Below are 17,402 nucleotides of genomic sequence, written 5' to 3'. Positions count from 1 at the left end.
TGCCAGGGCAGTATAACTACGCCACAAGTGACACCATTTTGGAAAGAAGACACCCCAAGGTATTCCGTGAGGGGCACGGCGAGTTCCTAGAATTTTTTATTTTTTGTCACAAGTTAGTGGAAAATGATGATTTTTCTTTTTTCCTTACAAAGTCTCATATTCCACTAACTTGCGACAAAAAATAAAAAATTCTAGGAACTCGCCGTGCCCCTCACGGAATACCTTGGGGTGTCTTCTTTCCAAAATGGGGTCACTTGTGGCGTAGTTATACTGCCCTGGCAATTTAGGGGCCCAAATGTGTGAGAAGTACTTTGCAATCAAAATGTGTAAAAAATGGCCTGCAAAATCCGAAAGGTGCACTTTGGAATATGTGCCCCTTTGCCCACCTTGGCTGCAAAAAAGTGTCACACATCTGGTATCGCCGTACTCAGGAGAAGTTGGGGAATGTGTTTTGGGGTGTCATTTTACATATACCCATGCTGGGTGAGATAAATATCTTGGTCAAATGCCAACTTTGTATAAAAAAATGGGAAAAGTTGTCTTTTGCCAAGATATTTCTCTCACCCGCCATGGGTATATGTAAAATGACACCCCAAAACACATTGCCCAACTTCTCCTGAGTACGGCGATACCAGATGTGTGACACTTTTTTGCAGCCAAGGTGGGCAAAGGGGCACATATTCCAAAGTGCACCTTTCGGATTTCATTGGTCATTTCTTACAGATTTCGATTGCAAAGTACTTCTCACACATTTGGGCCCCTAAATTGCCAGGGCAGTATAACTACCCCACAAGTGACCCCATTTTGGAAAGATGACACCCCAAGGTATTCCGTGAGGGGCATGGTGAGTTCCTAGAATTTTTTATTTTTTGTCGCAAGTTAGTGGAATATGAGACTTTGTAAGAAAAAAAAAATCAAAAAAAAAATCATCATTTTCCGCTAACGTGACAAAAAATAAAAAGTTCTATGAACTCACTATGCCCATCAGCGAATACCTTAGGGTGTCTACTTTCCTAAATGGGGTCATTTGTGGGGTTTTTCTACTGTCTGGGCAATGTAGAACCTCAAGAAACATGACAGGTGTTTAGAAAATCAGAGCTGTTTCAAAAAGCGGAAATTCACATTTTTGTACCATAGTGTGTAAACGCTATAACTTTTACCCAAACCCTTTTTTTTTGCCCAAACATTTTTTTTTTATCAAAGACATGTAGAACAATAAATTTGGCGAAAAATTTATATATGGATGTCGGTTTTTGTGCAAAATATTACAGCTGAAAGTGAAAAATGTCATTTTTTTGCAAAAAAATCGTTACATTTTGATTAATAACAAAAAAAGTTAAAATGTCAGCAGCAATAAAATACCACCCAATGAAAGCTCTATTAGTGAGAAGAAAAGGAGGTAAAATTCATTTGGGTGGTAAGTTGCATGACCGAGCGATAAACGGTGAAAGTAGTGTAGTGCCGAAGTGTAAAAAGTGCTCTGGTCATGAAGGGGGTTTCAGCTAGCGGGGTTGAAGTGGTTAAGTTGCAGTGTTCCTGAGATAGGAGGATTTTTTATCTTTATGCAGATCAGACAGTTGGAGCACCAAGTGGTGAGCTCTAGTGCTTTGAGCATCGCTACAGCTACGCCTCTAGTGCTCATTATACTCCCCCCTCCCCTTTGACTGACAGGGTTATATGCAACCATTGGTGGCAGTGGAGCACCTTTGAGGGGAGCGAGCGCTGTGATGGGAGAATACTTACCTTTCAATCCTGTAGGCAGCTGAGCTGGGCTCCTCACCTTCAACAAACTTTGCATTAATAAGTAGTAGGAGGAGGGTGTTGCCGTTACATCTAGAGGCTCTGCTCTCTCTGCAACAGCCGAGCCCCTCTCAACTTTGACGTGGCCAGGCAGTGATCACGTTTACACAGCCTGTCCCTGTCAATCAATGTGCAGAGGGCACGGGCATTGTAGAGTCTGTAGGTGTAATGCCCTAGAGGCTCATTTGCATATATTTAAATATAATTTTTCTCAGTAATGCGGGCTTATATGAACATGGGACCAACACAGATACCTTCAGCTGCACTACAAAGCGCTTCCATGGGCTTTCGGGACATGTTATATCTTTTGCCGTATATTGCGGATCACGGACTTGTTCAAGTCAACGGGTACACATCTGCACCATTGTGGTCCACAGCATGGGCATGGAGCCCTTACGTTCATCTGAATGAGTCCTAAGAGGTTAAAATGCAACAGTCACCTGAGCTCTGCACCAACTATATTTACTTCAGACATAAATTAATAATAGTTTTATTTTCAATTTTATTGTGACTTTGGGGGGGTGTTAAATAGTTTCTTGTAATAATGTGGATTTTTTTCTATTTTGCCACCAATAAATCCCAGGGCCTCAAGTGAATTTTCTTTTACCTAGTGCCCTGATTTCTCAATTTTATATTTGTTTTTTTTACAGGTAGTTTTCTCCTATATGTAACAATGTCTGTTAAAGAAGATCTCAAGGTAGTATACAGCAAGAGATGTGTAAACCTGATAATATAGGGCAATTGGAGTGGTAATGTGGATTTTTATGTAGATTATTATTTTTATGTTTATTAGTTAGAAGCACGCGTTGACCATGCTTTAAGAAGACATGAATTTCATTCCATTGAAGGATTTCTACAGAAGGAGTCCAGTTCTCAAAACTGCAGCAAAGAGTTACTTCTAAAAGTTGATCAGCTGGTTTCCAGGGTATCTGCTCTGTACTTTGTACACATTTTGTATCAGTTTTCTCATTTGCATGCTACATCTATAATTCTCAGTTGTCTCAGTCCGCTAGCTAGCTGCTCCCCTCAGAATACGCATAGAGACCGGAAACTGTGCTTCCCTTCTCGTCTCTCTGAATCATACAGAATCCCCATATAGGACATTATGGAGCAGTACGGAGCCATAGTCATGTGAATAAAGTACTTGAATTAAGATAGAAAACTAAAATAAAAATGACACAAAAATAAAGCCCCATATAATCTCCCGAAAAAAGCTCAAAATTATTTACGTAACTGAGGTGGAAAAAAGTTATGGCTTTCAAAGACATGTAGACTGGTCTTGAACTGGTTAAAGTTTATGGGGGCAATTATGTTATCATAGCTTTTTACTGATTTCAAAATTCTTTAAATATTACCCTCATGATAAATTCTCTCTATAATTTCTAGCCCAAAATGAGTAATTTTGCCTCGTTATAATTATTCCTGCTTTGTTAACATAGATAATGCACCATATATGTTATTTATTACGTTCTTTTCACGCATCAGATGTTGCTTATGCTTTATTCAGGAACTGGATAAGAAAGACATAAAGAATGTGTCTCTGTTACTCAATGTGATTTATAAGTGTTCCAAATGTATGACTTCCAGTGGTGAAGAATGGCTCACGACAGCGATTAGCCAGGGACTTGTTCAGAAGATAAGTGTTTTTATTGACTTTTTTGCTGCTGAACCTTCTTTTCTTGCCCTTGGCATATTGTATCTAGCCAGTTATTTCTATGATACTAATGTGCCACAACTAAAATATTTTCCTTCCATGGACCAGCCTTAATGCTCTATAATGATTGTTTTTCTCATTGTTCTTTACATGGTAGCTTGGTATGAAAAGATTAGAAATATTCTGATATGTGCTGGAAGTGCGAAGAATAAAGCTTTGCTCACTTTGACTGAAGATCTCTTTGATGTTGTCATGGTAAGTGTTCTTACACTGCACTAATAGCATCTTTATTAAAGGGGTTCTGTCAGCTAGTTTAAGCCTATAGAGCTGAGGCCACTAGGACTTCTACAATATACATTTTCCATAACTCTGAGTGCTTTTATTCAATAAAAAAAAACTATTTTATAGATATCCAAATGAGACTAGTAAGGAGCCTAAGGGGCTGTTACCAACGTTTCAGGAACCCAGCCACGCCCACTGTGAAGGAGCCCAGCACCGGCCCGCATCCTCTAAATCTCAGCCTTACTCCCCTGATGTCACATAGTTGAAGCGCCGTAATCTCGCGCATGGAAGCTAGCGCATGCGCAGTTTATTCCCTGAGGATGATGCCAGCACAGGGAAGGAACACTATGCCGGCACTCACATGCGGCATACTCGCGCATGCGTGAGATTACAACGCTTCAACTCTGTGATGTCGGGGGAGCAAGGAGGAGATTCGGAGGATACGCGGCGGTGCTGGGCTCCTTCACAGTGGGCGTGGCTGGGCTCCTGAAACATTGGTAAACAGCCCCTTGGGCTCCTTACTAGCCTCATTTGCATATATATAAAATATATATTAAATAAAAGCACAGAGAGCTATGGGAAATGTATATTGTGGATGTGCTAGTGGTGATCTAGCAGCCCATGCCCTCAGCTCTAAAAGCTAAACCTAGCTGACAATCCCTTTAATATCTACATTTATTCATATGCCTAGTAAGACTCACACCCACAAGCCGGTAAGTTTAACATCCGTCGTGGTTAAACTAAGAGAGGTTTTCTAAGAGATGCTATCTTGGACTACGTCAATAAAAATAAGCAAATAACGCCATATCAGCATGGCTTTGTGAGGGATCGGTCATGTCAAACTAATTGAATCAGTTTCTATGAAGAGGTAAGTTCTAGACTTGACAGCGGCGAATCAATGGATGTCGTATATGTGGACTTCTCCAAAGCATTTGACACTGTACAGCATAAAAGGTTAGTATATAAAATGAGAATGCTCGGACTGGGGGAAAATGTCTGTATGTGGGTAAGTAACTGGCTCAGTGATAACTGAAAAACAGAGGGTGGTTATTAATGGTACACACTCAGATTAAGTCACTGTCACTAGTGGAGTACCTCAGGGGTCAGTATTGGGCCCTATTCTCTTCTCTCTGAAAACAGAGGGTGGTTATTAATGGTACACACTCAGATTAAGTCACTGTCACTAGTGGAGTACCTCAGGGGTCAGTATTGGGCCCTATTCTCTTCAATATATTTATTAATGATCTTGTAGAAGGCTTGCACAGTAAAATATAAATTTTTGCAGATTACACCAAACTGTAAAGCAATTAACACTGAAGAGGACAGTATACTGCTACAGATGATACTGGATAGATTGGAGGCTTGGGCAGAGAAGTGGCAGAGGAGGTTTAACACTGACAAATGTAAGGTTATGCGCATGGGAAGGAATAATGCAAGTCACCCGTACATACTAAATTATAAAACACTGGGTAATATTGACATGGAAAAGAACCTAGGAATTTTAGTGAACAGCAAACTAAGCTGTAGAAACCACTGTCAGGCAGCTGCTGCCAAGGCCAATAAGATAATGGGTTGCATCAAAAGGGGCATAGATGCCCGTGATGAGAACATAGTCCCACCACTTTACAAATCACTAGTCAGACCACACATGGAGTACTGTGTACAGTTCTGGGCTCCTGTGAACAAGGCAGACATAGCAGAGCTGGAGAGGATTCAGAGGAGAGCAACTAAAGTAATAACTGGAATGGGTGGACTACAGTACCCTGATAGATTATCAAAATTAGGATTATTAACTTTAGAAAAAAGACGACGTGGGGAGATCTAATAACTATGTATGTATAAATATATCAGGGGTCAGTCCAGAGATCTCTCCCATCATCTATTTATCCCCAGGACTGTGACTGTGACGAGGGGACATCCTCTGCGTCTGGAGGAAAGAAGGTTTGTACACAAACAGAAGAGGATTCTTTACGGTAAGAGCAGTGAGACTATGGAACTCTCTGCCTGAGGAGGTGGTGATGGTGAGTTCACTAAAAGAGTTCAAGGGGGGCCTGGATGTATTTCTGGAGAGTAATAATATTACAGGCTATAGCTACTAGAGAGGGGTCGTTGATCCAGGGAGTTATTCTGATTGGAGTCGGGAATTCTGATTGGAGTCAGGGAAAATTGGCTTCTACCTCCCAAGAGTTTTTTCTCGTTAATATCATTGGGGGGACACAGCACCATGGGTATATGCCCAGCTACCACTAGGAGGCGACACTAGATATCAAACAGGTTGGCTCCACCCAGGTGGGCTATACCCTCTGCACAGCCACTAGGCTATTCAGTTTTAGTCTAGTGTCCAAAGGAGACAGACATGACCTGCTCTTTTTTCGCATGTTTTGCTGCTTTTTATTATTTAATTTTTATTATTTTTTCCTTCTTCTGCAGGTCTCAACCTGCTGCAGGATGGGGCTCCATCGTGGATTACCACTTTAGTTGCACCCCCTGCGGGGCGTGTACTAAGGTACTATCGACGGTCACCCAGTCCCCCATTACTGCATCTGCGGTGGATTTCCGGAGTCTAAAGACGTCGGATGGTAAGTACTTTTCTCGTCCCTAACCAAAGGGTCCCGGGTTAGTTCCCCTCTCATAGCCAGGGGGTGGTTTTCACTTTAGTCGGGATCCTAGTGGTCCCCTCCCTCCTTTCTCCCCTCCTAGGGTTCCTTCCCTCCTCCCTGGCCACCCGCTTCCTCTGCGGCCTTCCCCGTTCCTTTCCCGACCTTCTCCGCTACTTTAGTTCCCGGGACTAGGCCGCTCTTTCCCCGGGCCCCAGGTGCTCCGTCTGCCCCAAACTGCCCCTCCCCGGGCATCGCTTTTCCCCCTCTGCCTCCTCACCTAGTTGGAAGGCTGCCGCGATCCACCCGCTGTCAGCGCTCCATTGCCAGCCGCCTCATAAATCTAGGCTGTGGCTTCTGGGCCTGCTAGACCTCGCTCTTCCCGCCCCCCTCTTAGGTTTATCCTCTTATCCCAGCCAAGCGCGGGCTTTCTGTTGGGGGGGCAGAACCTAAACCCCCCCTCCCCGCCTGGAATAAGAAGATGCCATCTCTCCTGCAACCTCCCTGGTCTCCTCTGCAGCTGCTGCAGCTCTTCATCAGGATATAGCACCTGGGGTCTGGTAGGACAATCTCTGGCTGGCGTTGTTCTCCCCCTCACTCCTCTGCCTTCCCTTCTGGTCGCCACGTAATTACGTGCGCCTGTCGCGCTAAAGGGTTGCCATGCGGTCAGCCTTTCCCTATTTGTGCACAGTAGCTCCCAGGCCCTCTCTTGACGCCCTGACCTACACTTCAGTGTCAGTCTCTCCTGAATGGGCCTCATCCCTGTCCCAAGCCATAGAGAATCCTGTCCTGCACAGATTGCCTGCCCACATTGTGGCCACCTCTGCCCTCCCAGGTACCTTTCCGCGGATGGGGCACACTCTACTAGGTCCCGATGATGACCTCGGGTTGTCACAACTATCCCCCTCGGCATCCTTGGGTCACTCCCTGGACAGGACAATTGGCTGGTGACCAATCCTTCCCTGTCATTCCATTCGCTGCCCTGGGGACACCTCTGCTCCGATTCGTTCTCAGAAACAGAGCATCAGGCGGTCTTTCACCATACAGATTATCTCTGGGTGGTTAAAGACAAATGTCCACTGAGGAACCTCTCCTCTCCAGGGTTGGTATTCCCTCTAGTGGACTTTCGGATGGAACTCCCCTGGCTGCACACAGGTAAGTCAGCCCGCCACGTGTTTAGCATGCCGACACATCTAAGTGGTGTCCCAGGTACGTACCTTCCTCTTAACGGGGGGGGGGGGGGAGTTACTTGTACCACTGCCAAATGCTGTACCCAGCAGTACAGCTATTTCATTGTACCAGGGGCTATATTCAACACACCCTCCTAGTCAGAGAGTGTTCCCGCCAGGCGCTGTAGCCATTCTGGTGCAACCATATACACAGAGGGAGCCCTGGTTCACCAGAGTGAGTGCCTGTTGCCATTACAGTACAGTACAGAAACTACCACAGACTGAAAGTGACTGCTGCATTCATGAACCCTTGATGACCTCTTGTCTGCAGTGGTGTCTGAATCAGTGTATATATACTCACAAGCACTTACTATATATATGCTGCGAACTGTGAATAGTAATGCCTTCTAGTGCAATGTTTTGTTTTTTTCTAGTGTAATGGTTTAGTTTGAATGTCAGTTCTTGTTCCTAGAATGGCTCCAAACAACATTTCATTGTATTGTACATTGTATTACATTGTATTGTACAGTGACAATAAAGGCATCTTATCTATGTAGCTGTATTCTCCCCCTCCAGGCAAGGTAAAGAGGCCGTCTTTAATTGTCGTAGCTATTGCACCTGTTTGGTTCTAGTGTGCACCAAGCAGCCACATTGCTCCCCTTAGAGGTAGAGTATCTGTACCATCTCCAGACGCTGTAGTCATTACACCTGTCTGGTTCTATGATGCACCATGCAGCCCTATTTCTCCCTTACCAGGCGAAGTATAGTTGCCATCTTCTAATGCAGTAGCCACTGCACCTCTCTGGTTCTAGTGCGTACCACACAGGCATCGCTTCCCTCTTAAGTGGAGTTCCTGTACCATCTCCAGATGTTGTACCCATTACACCTGCATTACTGGGCGTTTCCCTTACTTCCTTGGCTCTGATCTGTGATAGTCAATCATGTGGCCCCCCCATTCCCGCGGAGTGATGTTTCCATCTCCTGATGCTGTATGCATACCTGGTATCCAATTCTTCTCCCCCTTCCTGGGCGGAGTAGAGTTGCAATTGTAAGATCCAGTATATGGCTGACCTGGTCAGATATGACACCAGGTGCAGTTCCTCCTGAACCAGTCTTTTCATTGCCCCTGTTCTAGGAATGATTTTTACTTCACTGCCTGACACACTATTTAACAAGACTTCCCTGTCCTGTTATGCACCAGACAACTACTCCCCCTCTGCCGTGGGCATGTTGTTGGCTGGCATGCTAGGTTTGTTTTTTGTCAACCCTACGAAGTTCTACTGTATGCTGCACAGCCGCATTACCCCATTTCATGATGGGGTAGTCGCGTTGTTATTACTGCCTCTCTGCTTTATTTTCACAGAGTTACATGGCACAGTCCAGGCAGAGCACAGGGATCACCACTGGATGTTCTTCCTACAGGAGTATGAAGCATCGTGAGCACTAGCCGCTACTACAGTTTCGGGTCATCGCTGGATGTCCTCCACCATACAGAATATCTCTGGGTGGTCAAAGACAACAGGGCTAGCTCTGAGGGAATCTCCTCAGGTTCCTTTTGTCTCATCTGGGGACTCATCTGCACCAATTCTCTCTCGGAGCAGAGCACCAGGCTGTCTTTTATCATACAGCGGTATCTGGGTGGTCAGATACAAATGTCCACTGGGGGATACATCCTCCCTGTGATGGGTTCCCCCCTTTAGTGAATCCTTTGTGGAACCCCTCTGGTTGTAAGGGTAGTTCCCTTCCATTGAGGTACGCCAGTTTGACTGACTCTCCAGTGTGTTTTGGTGCCCTCGCCAGGCCATTAGCATGCCGGCGCGCCTATGTGGTGCCCCAGGTACGTACGCTTTCCCCCTCAGAGGGAGGCTTTCATACCACTTCCAGATGTATCCAGCAGACCTTTCTGGTTGCTAGTTTTCCATTTTCTGCCAGGGTGACGGCATTATCGCAGGAGCTCCATTCGCAGCTCTTGTCGCCATTCCACCATCCTAGGTCTAGTGTGTACCACATAGCCGTTTTACTACTTCATCAGGTGAGTTTTTCGTACCATCTCCAGCCCTGTGCCCTGTTTGGCAAACTGTGGTCTATCGGCCCTTGCAAGACCCTTTCTGGGCTTACTGTGGTCTGGGGTCGGGCTGCTCCTTCTTCAAGGTACCATCCCCAACTGTGGTACTCGCCCATCTTTCCTGGTTCCAGCATGCTCCTGGAAATCTATTTCTACCCCCTCCAGTGGCATACTTTACCGTCTCCGGGTGTTGTATCTCTCAACCATCCCAGTTACAGTATGTACCTGGTACTATTGGTCCCACTCTGATATGGCTGTGACAGGACTAGTGAGCGCCACACACCTGCCCAGTAGGTGGAATTTTCCGCTGCTTGCTTTGGTATCGGACATGGTCCCGTAGTTCTTCCATGGTCCGGGTGTTCTTGGTACTCCCTTATGTTCTCTAATTAGTTGTGCTACATGACGGGCCGTTCCCTTGGGCCTGGCCGTTGTCTGCACCTGTCAGTTCCTTCCCCTTTCGGTTTCATTGTGCTCGGCTGGTAGCTGGTTTCTACATGTCAGTGTAGTCTCTCCTGGCTTCCCCTGCCGACTTCTGCATCCTTTCTGACATATGGATGTCTGGCGATTCCTTTACAAAATCCAGGCTGCTGTACTTGCCCCTCCTGGGACAGTGTTATACAGTTTGCTAGTCAGTACACTTGGGATGGTTGGTCAACTATGGCCGATGTTGTTTCCTTGATATTCTGGCTATTGTTGCCCTTAGGTGGTCTGGTTCTGTGGATACTTCTTGAGCCCCTGACTGGGTAATCCTGCTTGGAGTCCCTGACCTGACCATCTGGCTGGCCGCTCCCTTCTGGGGAAGCTACCCATGGCATTCTGACATGGCACAGGCTCTGTATGACAGCTGCTTCTTTGGGCCCGGTTTGGTCCTTTTCCTTCCTGGGTCCTCATAGGCTTGTTGCCCTCTTGAGTTTCTAACCTCTCTTCCCATCTCCCCAGGTCAAGTACCCGGTACCTTGTTTACTGCTACGGTTTGCAATTTACATCGTATTGGTCACTTTCGGGACAGAGCGTTCGCTCGTTTGGAGAACTGTTCCTCCTTTGGCTGTTTTCTCTGGCAGGAAGGCGTTTCCACCTTCTCATAGGGTATTTCCCTTCCCCACCTTCCTTGCTGTGAAAGGAGGCTTGCTCCTTTCACATGTGAGTCTTTGTTATGATTTCTCTCAAGCGTTTAGCCTCCAGTGCTTCCTTGTTTCCTCTCTACCCTGGCCTTTACATGTGGTTGGCCATGAACAATCCGTGCTTTTGGTCTGAGACAATCTAGAGCGCTAAGCCGTTACCAACTGATGTCCTTCTATGTTCAGAGCGCTAGGTCGTTACCAACAGTGGTTGCTGTGCTACTCTCCTGTTTCTTCAGGGGGAGCCCTGGTTCATCTAGATCCTTCCTCGGGCTCTCTAGTGCACTCTTTGTCAACTCTTGGTTCTCGTGCAGGACATCTGGCCCTGCTCCTTATCCTCTGGCGCTTTATTTTTCACACCTTGGGTGGAGCTGGGTGTTTCCCTTTGTTCCTTCTTGCAGGCCTTGTTTCCCAGGCACTTGTCTTTGGGATCCTGCTGGTGTCCCATATTTTTCCTTTTTCCTTGGAACAATTTCATGCTAGGGTCTCTCCTGGTCCTGTTGAGTCATGGTACTTCTGCACCTGTGCACCCTACTTTTTGCATGAGATTTCTATCCCACCCTCGGGGACTGCTTTGGGACATCCCATGGTGCTGTGTCCCCCAATGATATTAACGAGAAAATTGGATTTTTGTACTTACCGTAAAATCCCTTTCTCGTTCAATTAATTGGGGGACACAGATCCCACCCTTTGTTTTCATTTCTCTTTCTTTCACCGGGCTGCTGTTCTTGTTTCATTTTCCTGTCCAGGACATGTTGGTTCTTCGCTTTTGTTTTTCTCTCCTACTGCTATTGGTACAAACTGAATAGCCTAGTGGCTGTGGAGAGGGTATAACCCACCTGGGCGGAGTCAACCATTTTGATATCTAGTGTCGCCTCCTAGTAGTAGCTGGTCATATACCCATGGTGCTGTGTCCCCCAATGAATTGCACGAGAAAGGGATTTTACGGTGAGTACAAAAATCCAATTTTTTGCCTTCCCCTGGATCAATTTGCAGGATAACAGGACGAACTGGATGGACAAATGTATTTTTTCGGCCTTATATACTATGTCACTATGTTACACAGAAATTTAAGCAGTTGGGTCCTATGTCTGTCAGCTGGGATGTACAGTACATATAAATGTAAACTTGCCTTCAGGCGGTCATCTTGTCTGACACGACTGGACAATAGCATTAAGGAAAAAACCTAACTCTATTATAACACCTAGTTGTGCCATACACTGGGTTATGGCTGCTGACTGCCTTTCGAAATTCCAACACGATAGTTCAAAATTAGTAATGCCACATTCTTAAACTTTTCTGTTTAATACTATTTGTCAATGCAAAAATATAATGCATAGATCTGTCTGTATTGGATGTATTGTTTTCATCTGGATAATATTTTGTATTGTACCAAACTGCAAGATTTATAACATTTAACCGGTGGTACAATGTAGGACTGAAAATCTGAAACAAATAATTATGCCAGACTGATAAATATTAAATATAAGCCTTGTTAACCATGTCTCTGCATTTCATTTTCAGGCTGTGCATGACCACAGTAGTGATGGTAAGTAGATTAGCCATATACATGTAATCTTTTTTTCTTATGTATTTATTAAGCTTTCTCACTTTAAACATTTATCCAGGTAAAAATCAGATACATGAAAATTTTATTTCAAAAACTTGCTGCTTAGTGGCGGACACATCAGTCAGTTCATGTATCAAGCAAGAGGTAATGGTTTAGTATTCATGCTATGAGCTGTATTATCTTGTTGTATGCATATTATTATAGCCATAATGCCAACAACACTTTATAGGCACAAAGTGCAGCTGGTTAAAAAAAAAAAAATGTTTACTATTTTTATGCTGCTAAATCCTTGTTGTGGCCGGTGGGCTCACGAGATTTGATAAAAATTTGAGCTAAGAAGTTCAAATTATCATGAAGCCTACCTTAGAGGTTATGGATGTGGCGCTGGGCTAAACTGAGGAGTCAAGACTAAGTGATTCCCCGGTTTTCGCCCTTTAACCTCTGTACAAAGTTGGATCCCCAGGTCGCCACTCCCAAAGAGGATTCCAACACATTGTACCAAAGCAGTAGACAGATAGTAAAGTCATAGAGGTTGGGGTCAAGGCAGGAGAACATCTGCATTCAGTTTGTATGTTCTTCCTGTGTTTGCCTGGGACCCCTCTGAGTACTTTGGTTTCCTCACACACTCCAAAGACTTACTGGTAGGAGATTCAGATTGTAAGCTTCATTGGAGACAGCAATGATATGATGATGACGTCTGTGAAGCTGTGAGTTTTTGTCAGCGCTGTGAGTTTTTGGTAGTAACACAACAACATAAGCAATGCTTCCTAATTAAGTGAAATAATGCTTTATTTTAGAAACTTGCTTTCTTGTAGGCTGTGCGGAAACTAAATCTAATGCTGGACACAATCCCTCGAGAGGCCAGGAAAAGACTAGTCTTCACTAAAGACATGATGGCTACCATGTAAGTATATGGAAGGTCCAGAATTACCTCAGTATATATTGTGTAGATGTTGCAAATCAATTTGCAATCTATTTGATTCCTATAATGATCATTATGGTTTAGCATCTTGTCTGTGTTTATCTTTGGGAACCCATTATACAGAGACCACTAATGTCAGCATCCACCACTTTCCACTCATGGGTTAGCTAAATAACTTAATAACTAATGTTGGGGTCTACACAGTGATCTTGGCAGCGACACCAAGGATTGCTATGTAGCAGTACAGCCATTGAACTGATTTCCAAGATACTGCGACTGTTGGATTTTTCCTTTCACATATGTTGTGTACAAATATGGTTACCGGTAATTTTTTTTCAAGATTATACCATGAAAAAAAGCTCATTAGCAAAATTTAATGGATTGTCCAAGTTTTTATTTTATTTTATTTTATTTTATTTTACAAAAGTTCTGTGAGCCTGATAAAAAATTAAAAAAATACTTACCGGTACTTTCCCTTCCTGTACCCGCTACAGTCCAGCAACACCACTCTGACATCTCAGCCAGTGGGGTGTTATTTGCCTGCAGCGTTCATGTTCTGTATATAACTGCAGCCAATCACAACCTTAAAAAGCCCTTTACACGGGCCGAGAATCCTAAAGATAATCTTCTCGTCAGCAATTATCTGGTAGTGTAAATGTCATGAAGATTACCCGATGAACGAGCAATCAGACGTCAGATCAGACCCTCAGATCTATTTTTCGCTTTATAAGACACACCTAGGTTTTAGAGGAGGAATATAGGAAAAAAATATTTTCTCGTGAATGGCATTGGAAACACAGTACCATGGGTATACTGCCCAGCTACCACTAGGAGGCAACACTAGATAATAGAGAAGTTGGCTCTGCCCAGGTGGGCTATACCCTCTCCACAGCCACTAGGCTATTCAATTTTAGTCTAGTGTACGTAGGAGGCAGACCTGACCTGCTTTTTTCCTGCAGGTCTTGCTGCTATTTTATTATTTTATTTTTTCATCTAAAATTTTTTCTCTCTTCTGCAGGTTTTCACCTGCTGCAGGCGGATGCTCCATCGTGGGCTGCCACTTTAGTTGCACCCCCTGCAGGCGCGTACTTCGGTACCTCGCCGGTCACCCAGTCCCCATTACTGCATCCGCAGTGGCATGCTGGCATTCCCACGGGTCCCGTGTTGAGTCTGCCGATTGGGTGACCCTGCGGCGCCTGAAGACGGCAGAGGGTAAGTACGACACTGCGATCTCCCCCCCCATGCCACCTGAGGGGCTCCAGCTAGCAGATCTTGGTCACCATCTTGGTGACCATCTTCCTCATAGCCAGGGCGTCTAAGTCGTTGGGGCCTTTTCTTTACTGGAGGGGCCCTCACCAGGGTGCCCCATGCAGGGGGTCTCAATTCTGGCTCCAGGGGGGCTCCCCGCTGGGGCCTGCATAATTTTCTGCGGTGGGGGGCTCCATGCAATGGCTACCGAAGCTTCGGACCGGCCACAGCATTGATTTAGGGCCCGTTTTTTTTCGGCCTGCTTGGCCCCGCCCTTCTTATTCCCGTGCTTCAGCCCAGCTTTTTTTCAGCCCACCTGGCCCTGCCCCTTCCCGCTTGGCCCCGGCCCTTTTTTCTCTCGGGCTTCAGCCTGGCTCCTCCTTTCCCGCCAGAGGGGCCCTCACTCCCGGCAAGCGTGAACTTCTCTAAAGGGGCGGTCTCTCCTGCAGCTTCTGAGGGAAGAAGCTTATCTTGCCTCCTTCCTCCTGGCAGCATCTCTGTGACCTTACTGCAGCTGCTGCAGCGCATCATGGCACACAGCACCTGGGGTCTGGTAGGATAGTCTCTCATTTTTGACCCCAGATCCCCTCCGCAGTGTTGGCCCCTCCTGATTGGGCTGCCTCACTTCCCCAAGCCTTGGGGAACCTTGCCAGCCTCTCCCAATCCCTGGTTGAGTCGCTGAACCGCTGTCTGTCCAAGTTGCGGCTACCTCTACCCTCCACAGGGTCCTCTCCGCAAAGGATGGGGCGCGCTTACGCTCAGACACTGGGTTCCGCAAGGGGTATTTTACAGAACATTTTTGCGGATGGCAAATCCTTGGCTCATACCCAGGACAGGCCTGAGGCTGGTGATGGACCCTTACCTGCCACTCCATCAGTTGCCTCTGGGGACACCTCTGCACCAATACCCTCGGAACAGAGCAAGCATCAGGCGGTCCTCCACCAGACAGAATCTCTCTGAGTGGTCTAAGACAAACGTCCACGGAGGAACCTCCCCTAAAGGAAACAAGGTTGGTATCCCCTCTAGTGGATTTCGGATGGCAATCCCCTGGCTTCAGGGGGTACTTGCAAGTAAGTCAGACGTCACCGTGTTTGGCATGCCAGCACACCTACATGGGGTCTCTGGCACGTACTCCTTCCACTTATCAGGGGGGTACTAGTACTTCTGCCAATGGCTGTATCTTGACAGACCTTTCTGGTTCTATTCTATGCATTGGAGTGTGTTCACCATTCTGGCGCTGGTGTGCGCCACGTAATCTCATTATAGGGAGTCCCCATTCTGGGCAAGCTGGTAGCTCCGTGACGAAATGCATGTACCAGCTCCAGACGCTGTCGCCGTTACAGTGCTCCAGCTAGCCGTATTTCTCCCTCTCTAGGTGAGATATACTGGACACCTTTAATTGCCTGCACCATCTCTTGATGCTGTAGTCATTACTCCTGTCTGGCTATATGGTCCTCTATGCGGCCCTATTTCTCCCTTCCCAGGCGAGATATAGAGGCCAGTTTCAATTTCCGTAGCAATTGCCCCTGCCTGGGTCTGTAGTGCACCGAGCAGCCACCTTACTCCCTTCATAGGTGGAGTACCTGCATCATTTCCAGATGCTGTAGCCATTACTCCTGTCTGGCTCTATGGTGTGCCATGCGGCCCGATTTCTCCCTTCCCAAGTGAGATATAGAGGCCATTTTCAATTTCCGTTGCAATTGTAATTGCCTGGCCATATTGTGCACCACGCTGCCACTTTGCTTCCTTCATAGGTACAGCACCGGCACCATCTCCAGATGTATAGCCTTTACTCTTGTCTGGCTCTATGGAGTACCATGGGCCCCTATTTCTCGCCCATTTCCTTGGGGGGGGACAGGAAACCCTGGGTATAGCTCAACTCCCTAGGAGGCGTGACACTAAGTGAAAACTGTTAAGCCCCTCCTCCAGTAGCTATACCCTCAGCCTGGAGAGAGAGACTACCAGTTTTTGCTTAGTGTCCAAGGAGGCAAGACACTCCCTGCTCCGCAGGGCTGTTTTTTTCTCCTTAATTTTCGTTTTAATTTTAATTTTTACTTTTTATTTTAATTTTTTAATTTGTTTTTATATTCACAGGGACAACAGAGACGCCTGGACCTCTCTGTTTCTCCCGGGGTCGAGCTGCGCCAGTGCCGGCATCCGCACTGCTGCCTCCCCCACAGAAGACAAGGAGGACCAGGGCAGCCCAGCTCCCCTGCATCCCGCCAGCATAAGGGTCGCCCACACGTCAAGCCCCTCTCCAGCTTCCTGCCACTGCGGTGCCAGTAGCTGAAGGGGCGACCCTTCTGGAATGGACAGAGGGTGAAGACTTCAGGATGGTGAGAGTGGCTGTTCCAGCCCCCCCTCCCCTCCCCTCCCGGACTTCGCTTTGGCCACCTGTGTTACCTCTACGGGGCCTCCTCCAAGGTGTCACGGAAGGTGTACAGGAAACAAGACAATGCAAAATGAATATATGACTCACTGGATCCAAAACTAAGGAACAAAAGGGAGACCCCTGCATAAGACCTGGCACTCTCCCTGACTCTGCTCAGCCTATGCGAACACCCCAATGGTGGATGATCGCATATCCACGTACCTCGACTATATAACACCTGAACACCCTACAATAGTGAGGGGACACGACCACCGGCTCCCTACACTAGACACGGAGGGAGTCAGGGTCACCTGGGATCCAGCAAACATAAAATCACAAATGAATGTACAACACTTATCTTGTAGAAGACTGGGAAATAGGATCAGCATGCACACACACTCCAGGAAGTTGTATAAACCGCACACTAATGCATTATGGGGAGGAATTTAAAGGGATGCAATCAGTCCAACTATAAGACAGCTGAGAAAGACTAACGAGATAAGGAACTGAAAACCAAAACAAAGAAAAGCTCAAGGAGGAGGTTCTGAAAGGCATCTGTCAGAGCTTCTCAGATGTCTGGTTGTGACAGTACCCCTCCCTCTACGA

Source organism: Bufo gargarizans, chromosome 6 (genome assembly GCF_014858855.1).
Source record: "Bufo gargarizans isolate SCDJY-AF-19 chromosome 6, ASM1485885v1, whole genome shotgun sequence".
In the NCBI taxonomy this organism is placed as follows: domain Eukaryota; kingdom Metazoa; phylum Chordata; class Amphibia; order Anura; family Bufonidae; genus Bufo; species Bufo gargarizans.
Note: the sequence above shows the minus strand (reverse complement) of the source record.